This window comes from Bombina bombina, chromosome 10, assembly GCF_027579735.1.
Source record: "Bombina bombina isolate aBomBom1 chromosome 10, aBomBom1.pri, whole genome shotgun sequence".
NCBI classification, from domain to species: Eukaryota; Metazoa; Chordata; class Amphibia; order Anura; family Bombinatoridae; genus Bombina; species Bombina bombina.
Window position 1 is genome coordinate 18,671,801 of NC_069508.1, and position 18,041 is coordinate 18,689,841.

At 36.7% G+C, this 18,041-nt stretch overlaps 1 protein-coding gene across 3 annotated transcripts in view; it reads left to right on the forward strand.

The window, feature by feature from the left end:
- Window positions 1-18,041, forward strand: part of KCNT2 (potassium sodium-activated channel subfamily T member 2) — a 701,340-nt gene that overhangs the window by 389,029 nt on the left and 294,270 nt on the right. The window lies entirely within an intron of this gene.

An 18,041-nucleotide genomic window follows, 5' to 3' on the forward strand; every position in this document is an offset into this window, starting at 1 on the left:
ACTCCAATTTAGCAACTTGTTCATACATAACACTACAGCTGTTTATATATATATATATATATATATATATATATATATATATACATATATATATATATATAGTGTATATATGTTTAAAGGAGTAGAAATAGCGGCAAAAATGAACTTTCCAATATTATATGCTAACGTGGCTTACCCTAGTGGATGCTATTTAGGGGGTCTCACTATCACCATAGTGAGAAAATAGTGCTTCCAGGGGGAGATAATCCACATTCACATAGGAAAAAAGACAGAAAAAAATCATTCCTGTATTAGAACTTTATTTCTTTAAAATATATAAGGGATAGTAACTGTTCAACTGTGGAAACTGCAGAGATGGGTAATGAGTAATCCGTTCTCCATTATGTGTAGAAACTAAAGCGTTGAACCTCCAGTCTGTGTTGAAAATATCCTTAGATATCAGCCGTCTCTAACTCTGAATAATGTTTTCAGAAATGTAGGAAACCCCTCTTAATTCACTGTACTGTTCTCAGTGAGTGTATATGAGGTGGTTTTCAAAATATTCTAGAGCTTGGTCATTTAGAGCGAAGTAAATATAAAATGAAACTTTCATAAATAAATAAATATATAAAAACAAATGTTAATGCTATATAAGTTATACAATTTGTTTAAAAAGTAAACGAAAAAAGCAGAAAGAGGGCGCCCCATAGCGTAATTCTATTTTTCAATGAAGAAGTTCTATTTTTAAAAAAGAATTGCGCTTACCAGATGAGATGGCACTGTGCTGTGACCATTGTGACTGGTTGTTTCTTTGCTTTTTTATGGTCTGAAGAAACAAACGGGCTCAGGTTGAGAAACGCGTCACAAATAAAGCGTTATTACTTTTTAAACTCATTACGGAAGTTGTTTATGCCTTTGTATCCCTGTCGGCACCACTGATACACTAGGTTTTTGGAGTTTTCCAAATAGCCGTGCAGCACTAGGAAAGCAGCGGTGATCCATACGAGTGGAACCGGTCCCAGTGTACTAGCCGCTGTGAAATGCTAGCCTGCTCTATTGCACTGGTCACAGCACAGTGCCATCTCATCTGGTAAGCGCAATTCTTTTTTAAAAAAAAGAACTTCTTCATTGAAAAATAGAATTACGCTATGGGGCGCCCTCTTTCTGCTTTTTTCGTTTGTTAGTTCACCCGACACTCCGGGATCAAGAGGAGCAGCCTTCCCTCCCCCCCTTCTTACTAACTTAAAGAACATTAACATCAGAACTGTTTTTTACTAACTTTGTAATACAACCAATACGCTAACACACTTACCAACTTAAAGAACATTAACAACAGAACTGTTTTTTACTAACTTTGTAATACAACCAATACGCTAACACACTGTTGAGCGCGCCTTCTTTTTTTCCCCCCTGGGGATTTTATCCACTTGTTTAAAAAGTGATTGCCTGATTAGCTGGCACAATATTTCTGCTGCAATGTAGCAGTGTAGCGTGCCAAGCAGACAGCCGGACAAACCGGAAGTGACGTCACAAATGAGCATCACGTGACCTTACGCGTTTCGTGAACGTCTATGCTCACTTCGTCAGAGGATAATCTGCTGCCACCCCCTACAGGCTTAAATAGTCTGTTAATGGCATGATTGCTATTTTAATTGAACAATTGTATACTAATTATGTGGAGGTATATTTCCGCTGGGGATATGATGTTTGTCAAGAGTGCAACATCGGATTGATTTATTTGAACTAATGACTTAATATGCTTTATTTGACTTGTTAAAATATAACCCCAACCTTTACTTAGGGGAATTTATGTTCTATAAAATAAACTTTGGGAAATAAATAAGACTTGTTAAAAATATAATAAATAGATAAATATGTATAAATATGTTTTAAAAACGAATGGGATTAAATGTATAAGATTAATTTGGATATAGAGGGAATACTTCATTTTATATGAAACCGAATCAATACTGGGTTTTAGTTAGATAGTGCAATAAATCGATTTGTTGTTTATAACCTATTTTTGCAAGTTACACGCGTAGATATTTCACGGCATGCACATTTTTTGCTCCCATAGACTAACATAGAACTGGTGTCGGCAGTCGGTACCTGAGTTGTCCTTGCTGATTGGTGGATAAATTCATCCACCAATAAAAAAGTGCTGTCCAGAGTACTGAAACAAAAAAAAGCTTAGATGCCTTCTTTTTCAAAAAATGATAGCAAGAAAACGAAGAAAAATTGATAATAGGAGTAAATTAGAAAGTTGCTTCAAATTGCATGCTCTTTCTGAATTACAAATGAACAAATTTGGGTTCAGTGTCCCTTTAATCAAACCAGTATCCACTCTCTGCAAGTGTGTCAAAACAATCACGAACAACACAACCTCAAGCCTGCAGCATTAAAACACTTGACTGACAATGCACACCGATTACCCACCATGTTTCTCTTGCAGTTGGTTTGTATCTTGGTTTATTCATTTCTTTCGGTTTCGATTATTACGTGTGAATTCAACATAAAAACTACTCTTTATTTTTAACTTACACATGCAATATACTGGCGACACCAGAAATGTGTAGTTGCGCATATTTCTGAACCTCGCCAGTTTAACCTACTTACGCCAGTATATTATATGGCGGCGTGTGTTTTGTGATTCACCCGATGTGCGAGTTTAACTTACAGGTGATGTTGGTTTTAGCAGTTGCGCTGAAAAGTACGTACCATGGGGCCCATTTATCATGGCCTGTATTGTGCCTAATGCACCTGTTTCCATGCGAGCCTTCAGACTCCCCGGAAACAAGAGTTAAGAAGCAGCGGTCTTATGACCACTGCTCCTTAACTCGTCCGCTGCCTCTGAGGCTGTGGACATCAATCCGCCCGATCTCATACGATCGGGTTGATTGACACCCCCTAAATGGCCGCAAATCTGCAGGGGGCAGCATTGCACAAGCTTATCACCAGAATTGCTTGTGCAATGATAAATGCAGACAGCGGATCATGTCCGCCAGACAAATTATAAATCGGCCCCTATGAATAAGATCGCAATTAATTTAATGTGAGCAGTGTTAGCACTCAATGGCACTTATATTTGTGTGCTCCACTTGTAACCGAGACCTTATTATTTAATTTAAAGTTATTTTAAGTTTTAGATTTTATCACAGCAATGATATTTAGATTAATAGCATGTTTTTCAGTGCTTTAAATTATTAATATTATAATATTTACAGCAGTTTTGAGAAGGTGGCCTGGAATGTTACTCAAGAGCTTAGCTACAATAAGACTCCTGTGAAACAAGTAGGTTGCTAAAAAAAAAAGTGGCACAACAAAGCAACTCAAATATTTTGCAATCCTAAGAAATGTGCAACCTCCCCCCAGTACAGCGGTGACTTGAGCTCCAATAGAATTGGTGTAGCAATTGTTTATTCCTCTCCTCCTAGAAGAAGTTGCACTGTGAAGGATTCCACGTCACAAAACTCCTTTACAACCTTATGACATAAAAATAAAACATCAGCCTTGACACCCCCGCAACATGAGATCATTCACACCGGGAATAGAGTCTTTATGGATTGGGCTTGCTTGGCAGATCACAGCTTTGGACATTCACTGCCTCTTGTTCTGTTCCATGTGACAACTTTTCTATAAAAACAAACAAAATTATTATTAGTATTATCGGTTATTTGTAGAGCGCCAACAGATTCTGTAGCGCTAACAAAACAAAAAAAAAACAGACAAATATTTTACTCTCACAAACATTTTAGCTGACTACTTCTAAAGTGGCTGCATCTGTAATTGATTTAAGCACAAAAAGATCTCATTTCGCATAATCAACAGAGGCATAATAAAAAGACAAACGTTTCACATTATTAGGAGATTTTTTTTTCTGGTAAATTTAAAGATAGTTCTATTTTCTTTCCCCAACATCATGTGATAGCCATCAGCCAATCATAATATGCTTCTACTTATTTACTGTGAATTCTTGCACATGCTCAGTAAAAACTGATGTTAAAATAAAAAAGATTGTGCATATTTGGATAGAAATGAATGGTAAAGTTTAAAATATAATAATGTGTGTATATATATGCAATGACTCCCAAGTTTACAGTGAATATGAACTATTTTATAGGAACTGTTTACATTCCCTATTACTGAGGATGAGAATTCACCATCACTTTTTTGGTTTTATATGAAAATGATTTTGTTAGTACCTACAATTACATTTCACATCAGCAACTAGTGCTCTCTGTAATTGTCTAAATACGAACAGTTAATCTGTCATCCATATGTTGTGCTCACTGAACTCATCTGGCTGCCAGCGCGTGTGTGCGCTTGATTACACAAGTGGCATTGTACTATGTGAGCAAACTGGAAAACCAGATAATCCTTAAATAAATAGAAATGAATTAGAAAATATTATTATTATAGGAGCAGCTAAATTCTCTAATGCTGACTACAAGAGTAAGGTGGCATAATGACATTGATTCATGATAATAAAGAAATACAGAGATATGCAAATCTAGAGAAATAAAACAGACATCTAAAGAGATGCCAATCTCCAGCTAATTTACTAAAAAGGTTAATGGTATAGTTGTTTTTACTTCTTTTAACAATGATGCACAAATAGATACAAGAATGTAAAGCGTGAAACGTTATTCAGAATTTGTTTGCAATTCTCAAATTGTTGTGAAGTACTATCTCATATAGTGCAATATATTAGCCGTAGGCTCTGTCTCCTGCCCCTGGGAGATGTGTATGAAATTAGTGGGTATAAAATAATACAGAGGACAGAAGCAGAGGGTGCTTTGCAAACAGGAAAAAACTACAGAGCATTTATATTGGGTCACATTCTTAGACCTGTGGGTGTTTAGTTTGTAGAATAATGATTGGGTACAGACACATTTACTTGTGGATAGAATATGATGTGACATAGGCAGAACTAGACATGCAATGAACAGGATCAGTATAGGTTTGGGTGTGTATAGGTGTCTCTATATTTTATTAGCCAGAGAAAGTTCCAAGAGAAGAGCCCTCAAACAATGTCATTGCAATTAGTGGTGGATCTACTGGAGTGTACACCTATATAACACTTGTATTCCAACCCATTACAATTTCCAGCTGTTGTTTTCAGTCCTGTCCTTATAAAAACCCAGTTCTAGGCAAAACTAGATTGTCTGTGACACTTTATCAGATGTAAATCTTTTGCACATGCTCAGTTCTCGTTCGTAAACAAGATTGGTTTGTAGGATATCACATCTTTATTCTAAAATACAATCATCAGAATGTTTATTAAGGATAGTAATGAAGAGCTTAGGCATTTCAAATTGTTAATCATAAATCTACTATAATAATTTTCCCATGTTATGAATTGATATTAACAACAAATTTTGATATATTAGGTGTCTTCATCAACAATGAATTAATAACTTTGGCTTTGGTCATTTTATATTTTACTCCCAAGAAGTTAATTGATGTCCCCTGTAAACTTTACTTGCAAAGAGGTTAGAAGACCTGTTTCATATTGTTTGTTTTGTCTATTTAACCAAATCTTCCAGTTATATTGTTTATGTCCTTTAAGCAGCTTTTACTGATGCAATTGGCAGTTCTTTTATTATATTGAACAAAAAATAAAAATCCTCCGATCTGCCGTGCAGAGGTTTTTACCATCAGATTGCAGAGAGGGTGGATTTTGCAAGACATTTTATTGTCTTTTCAGAATTATGATATAAAATAAGATCTAATAACTCAGCTTTATCTGTGACCTTATAAAGTCCCAGAAAGATACAGTATTTATATATCACAGCTGACTCTTAAAAATAGCTGCTCTTTTCAATAGATCTTTGTCCCTTGTTTTTTTTAGAGAGGAGTCTGAAAAGGGGCAACTGTACTAACTGGTGGCTCTTGATAGAGGATGACACATGAATGCGTATATTATACATCCTTATGACTATCACTTTTCTTGGAAAACTATGTGCCATGCTAATTAGCATCAATTTGCATAAGTAATTATAAAGTATTGCTCAGAAACTAAAGCTGCGAGGGCTGATTTGAAATAATAATTTGTTTACAGTTAGAGTCCAACTCACCTAGGAACAGTTTCAGCATAACAGGACGTATATTTCTATATTTATTCTTTATTATGTACAGTGACCAGTCGTGCATACCAGCAGGGTAGGAGCCCTATACACCCCAACTGACCCATCTCCTTTTTGAATTTCATATCTATGTTCCAACTTTTTCCTGTCTCTGTTTCCTATTTACATTTCTCATTCTTTTATCTGAATGTACTGCTTTTATTGCTTTAAAGGTGGTGTCCAGATGCTTAACAACCATTTTTACAGGTGTCATCTACTTACTGGGTCATATTTTGACCTATCATTGCAATCACAGCAAGTTCTAGATGTACAGATTTATGTGTGACAGAGAACCAGACACAGTTTAAACAAAGATCACTCATTTTATATTTACAATGTGTGTTACATTAGCTCCCGAGCAGAAGTGTGACATACTTTCAGAAATAAAAGGGTGAATAAGCCATTGATGTGGTTTTGGTCTAATGTGGTACAGTAGGGCCAATGCGTCTGATCAGTGATTTGCTGTGCCATATATTTGGCATAACAAGAGGCAGGAGGCTATGGGGGATATTTATCAAAGCCTCAACTTTGCTGCATTCGCCGGCACAGAGGTGTAACTAGAATTCACAGGGCCCAGGTGCAAGAATCTCAGAAGGGCCCGTCCACCCCTCCACCCCCCCAAAAAAAGTTTGATACATATCTTTTTTTTTTTTTTTAATTTTACATTTAACACAGAAAAAAAATGTGAATCAGATTACATGTCTGCAAAAGGAGGTACCCTGTGCCCACAGTCTGTGAGATGGTATGGCCCCCTATTACTGTATATAGTGACACTGTTTAATCCACCAGTACTGTATATAGTGAGTTAGTGACACCTAAATCTGCCGGTGAGATGGCTGGCCTGACCCTACCCACCCCAGTACTCCATCAGAAATGAAATCAGCTCTCTACTTAATTCCTTTCTCTCAGCCCCTCAAATGCTCTCATTCAACCACAACCCACATAACCTTAAACTTAGCTCATTCTCCCCTGTCACTGAGGAAGAAGTCTCGGCACTTATACTGTGCTCTCACCTCACTACCTGTTCCCTTGACCCTATCCCCTCACAACTACTCCCCTCCCTCTCTGCTACCCTCACCCCTATACTCACACACACTTTCAACCTCTCCCTCAGCACCGGTATATTTCCCTCATCGCTGAAACATGCACTGGTCACACCTATCCTCAAAAAACCTTCCCTTGATCCTACCTCCCCATCCAACTACCGCCCTATTTCCCTCCTCCCTCTTGCATCAAAGCTTCTCGAAAAAACTGGTTTATGCACGCCTATCCCATTTCCTTACAATAAACTCCCTCCTTGACCCACTGCAATCTGGATATCGTCCCCATCACTCCACAGAGACAGCAATTGTTAAGGTTACCAACGACCTACTTACAGCAAAATCAAAAGGCCACTTCTGTCTGCTTATCCTCCTTGATCTGTCCGCAGCCTTTGACACTGTTGACCACCCTCTTTTGCTCCAAACCCTCCAATCCTTCGGCATCTTTGACACAGCCCTCTCGTGGCTCTCTTCCTACCTGTCAAACCATACCTTTAGTGTAGCCTTCTCTGGGGCCTCCTCTGCCCCGTCACCACTTTCTGTCGGAGTACCGCAAGGCTCTGTCCTTGGTCCCCTTCTCTTCTCAATCTACACGTCATCACTAGGTTCCCTAATAAAGTCCCACGGTTTACAATATCATTTGTATGCCGACGACAGCCAAATCTACTTCTCTGCACCAGACCTATCTCCTTCCTTGCTAACCCGTGTCACTAACTGTCTTTCTCACATCTCTAACTAGATGTCCTCTCACTACCTCAAGCTAAATCTCTCCAAAACTGAGCTCCTTATTTCCCCCCCTTCCTCAAAACTCTCCACCCCCAATCTCTCTATAACTGTCGACAACTCCATCATTACCCCTACCCCGCACGCCCAATGTCTCGGGGTCACATTTGACTCAGATCTTTCTTTCACTCCTCACATTAAGTCCTTGGCTAAAGCCTGCCGCTTCCACCTTAAAAACATCTCTAAAATTAGACACTTCCTTACACAAGACACAACTAAGATTTTAATCCACTCTCTCATTCTTTCCCGCCTTGATTACTGCAACTCTGTCCTCTCTGGTCTCCCCACCTGCCGCCTAGCTTCTTTACAATCCATAATGAATGCCTCTGCCAGACTCATCTTCATTACACGTCGCTCTTCATCTGTTGCACCTCTCTGCCAATCCCTTCACTGGCTTCCTCTTGCCTCTAGGATCAAACACAAAATTCTCATTCTGACATACAAAGCCCTCAACTGCACTGCTCCCCCCTACATCTCAGACCTTGTCTCCAGATACTCTCCCTCCCGTCCCCTTCGCTCTGCTCACGACCTCCTACTCTCCTCCTCTCTCATCACCTCATCGCACTCCCATTTACAGGACTTCTCCAGACTAGCTCCTATCTTGTGGAACTCTCTGCCTCGCTCCACAAGACTCTCTTCTAGTTTTAAAAGCTTCAAGTGCTCCCTAAAGACTCTACTGTTCAGGGATGCATACAACCTACACTAACCTTCCTTTATACCAGTTCCTCTCCTCCATTGCTATCCCCTGAACCCCCTTAGCATGTAAGCCTAAGAGTCCAGCTGTTTGTAGATCACCTTCTTAAGAGCTAACTACAACAGTGCTACTCTTGGCAGGGCCCTCTGTCCATTTGATCCCTATAATTGTTTTGTTGTACTCCCCCTTTGTTTATAGCGCTGCTGAATCTGTTGGCGCTCTACAAATAACCGATAATAATAATAATAATAATACTTTATAAAGTGACCACAGTAGTCTGTGACATGATCCAGCCCCCCGTACTGTATATAGTTGTACTGTATAGTGACACTGTTTACCCCCGCCCCCCTTGCTGAAGTAACAAGGTCTGTAATTTGCTGGTTCCACAAACATACACACATACATGCATGCATAAATACACACACAGTCACATACATACATACACACATACATGCATAAATACACACACAGTCACATACATACACAAACACATAAATAAATACACACATACACACACATACATGCATGAATACACACACAGTCAAATACACACATACACACACATACATGCATAAATACACACACAGTCGCAAACATACACACATACACACACACACACATAAATAAATACACACATACACACACACACATACATACATACACACATACATGCACAAATACATACACATACATGCATAAATACACACACAGTCACATACATACATACACACACATACATATATGCATAAATACACACACAGTCACATACATACACACATACACACACACACACATACATCCATAAATACACACACAGTCACATACATACACACACACACACACACACACACACATACATGCATACATACACACACAGTCACATACATACACACACACACATACATGCATAAATACACACACAGTCACATACACACACACACACATACATGCATAAATACACACACAGTCACATAAACACACACACACACACACACACACATGCATAAATACACACACAGTCACATACACACACACATACATGCATAAATACACACACAGTCACATACATACACACACACATGCATAAATACAAACAGTCACATACACACACACATACATGCATAAATGCACACACAGTCACATACACACACACACACATACATGCATAAATACACACACAGTCACATACATACACACACACACACATACATGCATAAATACACACACAGTCACACACACACACACACACACACACATGCATAAATACACACACAGTCACATACATACACACACACATACATGCATAAATACACACACAGTCACATACACACACACACATATACATGCATAAATACACACACAGTCACATACATACACACATACACACACACATATACATGTATAAATACACACACAGTCACATACATACATACACACATACACACACACATACATGCATGTATAAATACACACACACACATACATGCATAAATACACACATAGTCACATACATACATACACACATATATACACACACAGTCACATACATACACACACACACATACATGCATAAATACACACACAGTCACATACACACACACATACATGCATAAATACACACACAGCCACATACATACACACACACACACATACATGCATAAATACACACACAGTCACATACACACACACACATACATGCATAAATACACACACAGTCACATACATACACACATACACACACATATACATGTATAAATACACACACAGTCACATACATATACACACACATACATGCATAAATACACATACAGTCACATACATACACACATACACACACATATACATGTATAAATACACACACAGTCACATACATACATACACACATACACACACACATACATGCATGTATAAATACACACACACACATACATGCATAAATACACACATAGTCACATACATACATACACACATATATACACACACAGTCACATACATACACACATACACACACACATACATGTATAAATACACACACAGTCACAAACATACACACATACACACACATAAACACCAATGGGTAAAACAGAAACACTAACCCCTGTAGTCAGAGACACTAGTGAAGCATCAGGTCACACTCACATGATATCAGTGCAGGCAGTGGTAGGTCAACGTTTTTTATTTTATTTTTAAAAAAGTTCCCTTTAAATACATCAAGTCACAAAATACCCACTACCTATTAGCTGGGTTATTTATGTGATCAAATTCAGAATCAGATCAATAATACTTCTGTAATTGATAAATTGAGCGAGTTGTTCCTTTTAGACAAACGTTTGCTGTTTGTAATCAGATATAGAAGCTGGTTCTTTGCTTGTTTGCTAATGTACAAAAGACTTAAAATCTGCTTTGTTTGTTTCAGTCTGATATAGAATTTCTAGCGAACTACCATGGTATTTATTTGTGACTTATTATCTCTGCTTCACAAGGTTAATCGGATGCTGATTTGCCAAAAAAACGCTTCGAATTGTGCTAGACCTCTATCAGCCAAGTAAAATAGAAATAGTCCCCTCCTTGACTTACTGTTTACGCTGCTATTTGAAAGAAACTATAAATATTGTTAACCCATTTGCTGCCAGTAGGAGAGCTAATATATACATTGCTTTGTTGTTTTTTATCAGTCTAGGGATTACCAGCAAAATGAGCTAAGGGTTCATGTATTGTTTATTGCTGTGGATTTGAATTTCCCTTTTATTAAATGTTGCTTTTCCCTTTTGATTAGTTCAATATTAAAATATTAAAGGAACATGAAAGTTAAAATTACATTACTAGTGAAAAAAGTAATAGATTTTGTGTAAGGGATATAAAACCCCAAAACGTTGTTTTGTGTCTCAGACAGAGCATATCATTTTAGAAACGTTTCCAATTTATTTCTATGTTTAAATTTGCTTTGTTTCCGTGATATTTTGTGTTGAAGAGAAACCTAGGTCGGCAGGAAATAGTGCTGCCTTCTAGTGCTCTTGCAAATGGATAATATTCTTGCAAAACTGTTGCCAAATAACGTTCCAGAAATGGCCGGCTCCTAAACATATGTCCCTGCTTTTCAACAAAAGATACCAAGAGAATGAGAAAAAAATGATAATAGAAGTAAATCAGAAAGTTGTTTAAAACTACACACTCTGAGGCCTATCTATCAAGTTCCGAAAGGAGCTTGAAGGGCCGTGTTTCTGGCGAGTCTTCAGACTCGCCAGAAACAGCAGTTATGAAGCAGCGGTCTAAAGAACACTGCTCCATAACCTGTCCGCCTGCTCTGAGCAGGCGGACAGACATCACCGCAATTCAACCCGATCGAGTACAATCAGGTTGATTGACACCTCCCTGCTTGCGGCTGATTGGCCGCGAGTCTGCAGGGGGCGGCGTTGCACCAGCAGCTCTTGTGAGCTGCTGGTGCAATGCTGAATACGGAGAGCGTATTGCTCTCCGCATTCAGCGAGGTCTTGCGGACCTGATCTGCACTGTCGGATCAGGTCGGCAAGACCTTTGTTAAATTGGCCTCATTATCGGAATCATGAAATAAAAATTTGGGGTTTCATATCCCTTTAAATGATCTGATTTAGGGATCGATCACAATGGTTCAAAAAAACTGATTTATCTGCAAAAATTCTCCTAGACATTAACAGAGAAAATAATTATATACATTTTTGTAAAGGTTGTGCATACAATTTAACCCCTTAATGACATACCCTGTACATCACTGGTCTTTCAATGGGGCTTGTTTTTTTTTTACAGCTATATTAGGGGGCCTGTAGGAGGGAGGTCATAATAACGCAGTTTTGCCGCTGGCTTATAGGCAAAAATACCTTAATGACCAGCGACGTACAGGGTATGTTGTAATCATTAAGAGGTTAAACATCTTTTTAAATGTACTGTTATTATCAAATTTGCTTCATTCTCTTGGTATCCTTTGTTGAAGGAGCAGCAATGCACTAGTAGAAGTTAGCTCAAGTGAGCCAATTACAAGAGGCATAAATGTGCAACCACACATGAGCAGCTAGCTCCCAGTAGTGCATTGCTTTTCCTAAGCCTACTTAGATATTCTTTTCAACAAAGGATTCCAAGAGAAGGGAGAAAATTTGATAAAAGAAGTAAACTACAAAAGTCTCTAATATTGCATTACCACCCTTAAACATAGACATTTTCAGGTCCCTTTAAATAAAATAAATTGTTTATAAACATGCCTATCAATTGCATTGCTTACATTTCCCCTAATATGACTTACTTCTTCTACATTACCCCCACATACCCCCCATATGTATCTGTGGCTTAGAATTTTACAGCTGATAATATATGTCTGCACACCCTTTTCATGAGAATCCTATGTACATATTTGCTGTCTATTTCACAACCATGTAACAGATAGAACATACCCTAGAAAAGCTGTTGAAATCCTTGCACAATCTGATTAGCGCTAAAGCTGTTTACTGGAAGTGGTAGAGTTTCAGTAAATTATAGATAATCGACCTCCCACCCCTTTTGCTTTATAATACAAAGTTTAACTCAAGGTAAACAAGAGCCATTATTTGTAGATTTCCTAGGAAGTGAGCACAAATGCTGAATATTCAGTTACTAGATCCTAAACAGGAACATGTTATAGGGAATACAGATATCACATGACCCTAAACACAGTGATCATATACATTTGTAATATTCATGCCATTGTATTAAGAAAGAAACAAACTGCAGAATTCCACAAATAAAACAAATTTTGTAGTCACTATAGTGAAGGATTTTGGGTAATGATCTTCTGTCATTGCAAAATAGACTATTTTTCTGCTACGATTTTGTGAATTACAGATTTATTTTTATACTAATTAATAGGTTAACTCGAAAATTGTGCGTTTTTCATTTCTGAGTATTGGAAATGCACAGGGCAGATTTCACAAATCTAACCCTGCTCCATATCTGCCTCTAACTGGCCTCAAAAGAGCCGCTGATGCCATAAGAGAAACTACAAAACAATATACATTTTACTATCAAAGTGACAGTGGCTAGCTTAGTCTTTTTTTTTTTTTTAAACATATATTTATTAATTGCAATCCAATATCCAGGTACAACAAAAGACTTAATAGCAGAGAGAGGAAAAAAAAAAGATACATAATAAACACATCTGCATATTTTGACCTCAGAGATTCAGAAGATGCCTTCTTATTTATACATATGCTTTTGGATTAACAATTTTTAAATCTGAAAATAAAAGAAAAAAAAAAGAAAGAGAAAAAAAAAAAAAAAAAAAAAAGAAGAAAAAGAAAAAAAAAAAAGAATTCCCCCCTGTCTCCCAGGAACCCAGGCCCTAGCCCGTAAGGTACGATTCAGGAGCAATAACCTTTAAGATATTTAATGACCCTTAGTATACTTCTCTGTAAAGTGAAATCCAAGATGCTGGAAATTCACAGAGTAGTACTAATTCTGCAAAGCTATCAGAGCTCAAGAAAGGATTCAATATGCATCTTTGGACTTGGGCGGAGTATGTTTTAATTATGGGGAGCCATCTTATTAGAAATGTTTTAATTTTTTTTTCCCATGCTAATTGCATATGAAAAGATTAAAATATAATTTGGTTTTGTATTTCTTTAATAAAGAGTGAAAAACTAGGGGCTGTTTTTCCCTTCCATGTTTTCAATATTAAATGTCTGGTCAGTAAGATTATTGTATTAAGTATATTTTTATGTAGGGCTTGATTATTTGTATGGTTTTTAAGAAATATAATCTCTTCTAACCCAATAGTGATGTCAACCCTGAAGGTTTTATTAAGCCAAAAAATAATCTTTTTCCAGAATTGATTAATCTTAGGGCAACGTCCAAACATGTGCAGGATATCTGCTTTTAAATACATACAACGTGGGCAGAAAAATGTTCGTGATGTGAACATTCTTCTTAATCTAGATGGGGTATAATAATAGTTATTCAGCAGCTTCATGTGTGATTCTTTCCAATTCATTGAGATCTTACATTTACTCAGGGCTAGAAAGCTTGTCTTTATTTTTTCATGGTTCATATCAGGGAAGTAGGGTATCCAAGTATCAGATATTTTATCTAAAAGAATTTGACTTTGTTTAGCCAACATTATATTATATATTAATGAAATTGACGACGTTCCATCTGAGAATTTTTGTATATATATTCTAATATCAGACCATGCACCACATCTATCCAAGATCCAATCTTTACTACCAATAAAATGTCGTACTTGTAAGTAAGCAAAGAGACTATTTCTAGGAAGTCCAAATTGCCTTACGAGCGATTCAAATGAAAGTGCCTGACCAGAGTCTAGTAGTATTTGATAGACATATTTCAAACCCTTTTCTTCCCAGGTTTTAAATATTGCCTGGGTGTATCCAAGAATGAATTTCGCATTGCCTTTTATTGGAAGATATTCGGAAAACAAATAGTTTGCTCCAATTAAATGACAGAATGCTATCAATATATTATTAAAAGATATTAAGTTACGTATATTAATCGGGATTTCACCTGGGTAATTATGTAGGATAGCTTTAAGTGAATAAGGATAGATCATATAGCTTTCAAGATCAGTTGCAGAAAACCAATTGGTTTCTGCTAACCAGTCAAATGCAATTTTGACCAAAGCGGCCAGGTTATACAGACTAATATTGGGTAGCGCAAGGCCCGCAGTATCCCGTTTTTGAGTCAATTTATTGAGAGAAATACGTGCTTTCCTACCATGCCATATGAACTTACTAAACATGGCATTTATTTTATTAATATCTGATTTCTTTAAGAGTAACGGTAGATTCTGCAGAGGATATAATAATTGTGGAAAGATAATTGTTTTTAATAGACTAACTCTAGCTGTTATAGATAAAGGAAAAGCTGTCCAAATTTCTAGGTTTGTCTTGATCTTTTGAATAAGCATTTGATAGTTTAAATTATACCAGTTTTGGGGTTTTTTATGCAGATATAAACCTAGATATGTAAGAGTGTCAACAACTTTAAACGGAAGTTCCCGTATACTATATTTAGTCTTCTGAAGCCACATCAGTTCACTTTTAGTATAGTTTATTTTATATCCTGAAAAAGTACTAAAAAGATTTAAGTATGTTAAGATTACAGGTATTACCTGGGAAGTATTACATAGAAAAATTATAATATCATCAGCATATAGAAGGATTTTTAATGTTGGTGTAACTAGGGGGGTCCCTATACATACCTGTCTTAACCGGATGGCCAGAGGTTCAAGAGCAATATTAAACAGTAGCGGGGAGAGTGGGCAGCCCTGTCTTGTGCCTTTTTTTAATGAGATTGCCCTAGTTAGTGATCCGTTAATCAATAAAAAAGATATTGGGTTCCTATATAAGTTGTGTATAAAGTGAACAAAGTGATTTTTGAATCCAAATTTTTCCAATGTTTTGAAAAGATAGTCCCATTCAATCGAGTCAAAGGCCTTCTCGGCATCAAGCGTTAATAAGGCTGTATCGTATTTTGATTGTTTCCCTTTGGTATTTTTTATATTCCATATATAGTCTACAAAGGTTATCACTTTGCGGATATTTTTTGATGATTTTCTAGATGCCATGAAGCCCGTTTGATCGAGTGAATGATTCCATCAATACAATTCATTAATCTAGCAGCCACAATTGATGTTAAAATTTTGTAGTCTGCGTTTTCAGAGGAATTCTGGGAAAAAATTAAGGTTAAATTATTCCCATTTGCATCAGCTAATTTAATTGTTGGCGGTGATTTTAATATGTCCCTAATTCCAGAAGCAGAAAGATTTTCTAAAAAAAACATGAAAGATCACAATAAATATGCCAAATACTTTAAGAGCTTTTGCTCTAAACTCAAGCTTTTCGATATTTGGCGTATTAAAAACCCTAATTTACATATCTTTACATGTGAATCCAAATCGCATAAATCTTTCTCGAGAATTGATTTTCTATTGGTATCTGAATCTCTTTCTGTAATGAGGATTGAACCCCAGATAAATGATATTGTAGTATCGGACCATGCGATCATTTCATTGTCTTTTCAGATAGGGACTAGGCTTAAATCGGATACTCAAAGCATCCCCTTTCCACGATATTTATATAATAATACTAGGTTTGCCTACTGGTTAAAACAGAAATGGAGAGACTATTGTACACATAACATCACATATCTCAATAAAGTCCAAATTTTTTGGGAAGCATCTAAAGCGGTGTTAAGGGGAGAAATTAAGTCATATGTGAATAGTAGGAAAAAGAAAGCACTAGCCAGGGAAAGACAGCTATCTAATCAGATCAAAAATGCGTATAAAAAGTTTTATAATAACCCATCAGATATTAATTGGGGGAACTATAATAAGGCAAGACAGGAAAGGGATATCGTGCTAAGACAAAAATCTCAGGAAGAAGAGCAAAAGATTAGTACTAAGTTTAAAGGATTTCATGGCTGCTCGGCTAAGTACTTAGCCAGCATAATTAAAAATAGAAAGAAGAAAAATGTCATATTAGCTATTAAAGATGGCGACCAGAGGTATACAGACTCTAGAGATATTAGCAAGTTATTTTTTAATTACTACCAGCAGTTATATACAAATAATAGTGGGGATGAGATTAATCAAGAAAACTTTTGGTCAAAAGTCACAATACCTCGAATTACTGAGGAACAACTTATAGGCTTGAATGCACCTATCACTATACAAGAGATGGTTAAGGCAATTAACGAGGCTAACCTGAATAAAGCGGCAGGTCCAGACTGTCTCCCGGTAGAATATTTGAAAATCTTGGTAGAGGAGGTTAGTCCGATACTAGAAAAACTTTTTAATAGTTATTTTATACATAATAATCCAATATCAGCTTATTTTTCAGCGGCAAACATTACGCTAATACAAAAAAAAGGTAAAAATATGGAAGATCTATAATCATACAGGCCAATATCGGTCTTGAACGTGGCTAGCTTAGTCTATTCTAGTAACAATTGGCTACTCCAGATAAGGCAAGTGTTGGGAGGAGTTTGATCAATGAAAAACAATTGAAGCAAATTAGGTGATAATATATTCAGAAAGTGGTTGCACTCAGTTGGTATGTTAATATATTGTACAAGCACAGAAAAACTCGTCATTATAAGATGTTTTCTGTCCATTTAAGTGTTTGGACATTAAAAAGGAAAGGATTTAATGAACACATCATTAAATAGAACTTCCATAGAACTTCAAACCATGCAACCTAAAGAGCAAATAAATGCCAATCTCCTAAATGTTATAGGAACAACACACACAGCAGCCGTTAGAAATAATTAATTAATTGTTCAATAACGTTCACATTTCCCATTGTTTGCTTTTTTATTGATTCTCATTTGCTAAAATGCCTGTTACATACAGACTTTTTTTTCACTTTCACCCAATACAATGTTCTGGAATTATCGCATTAA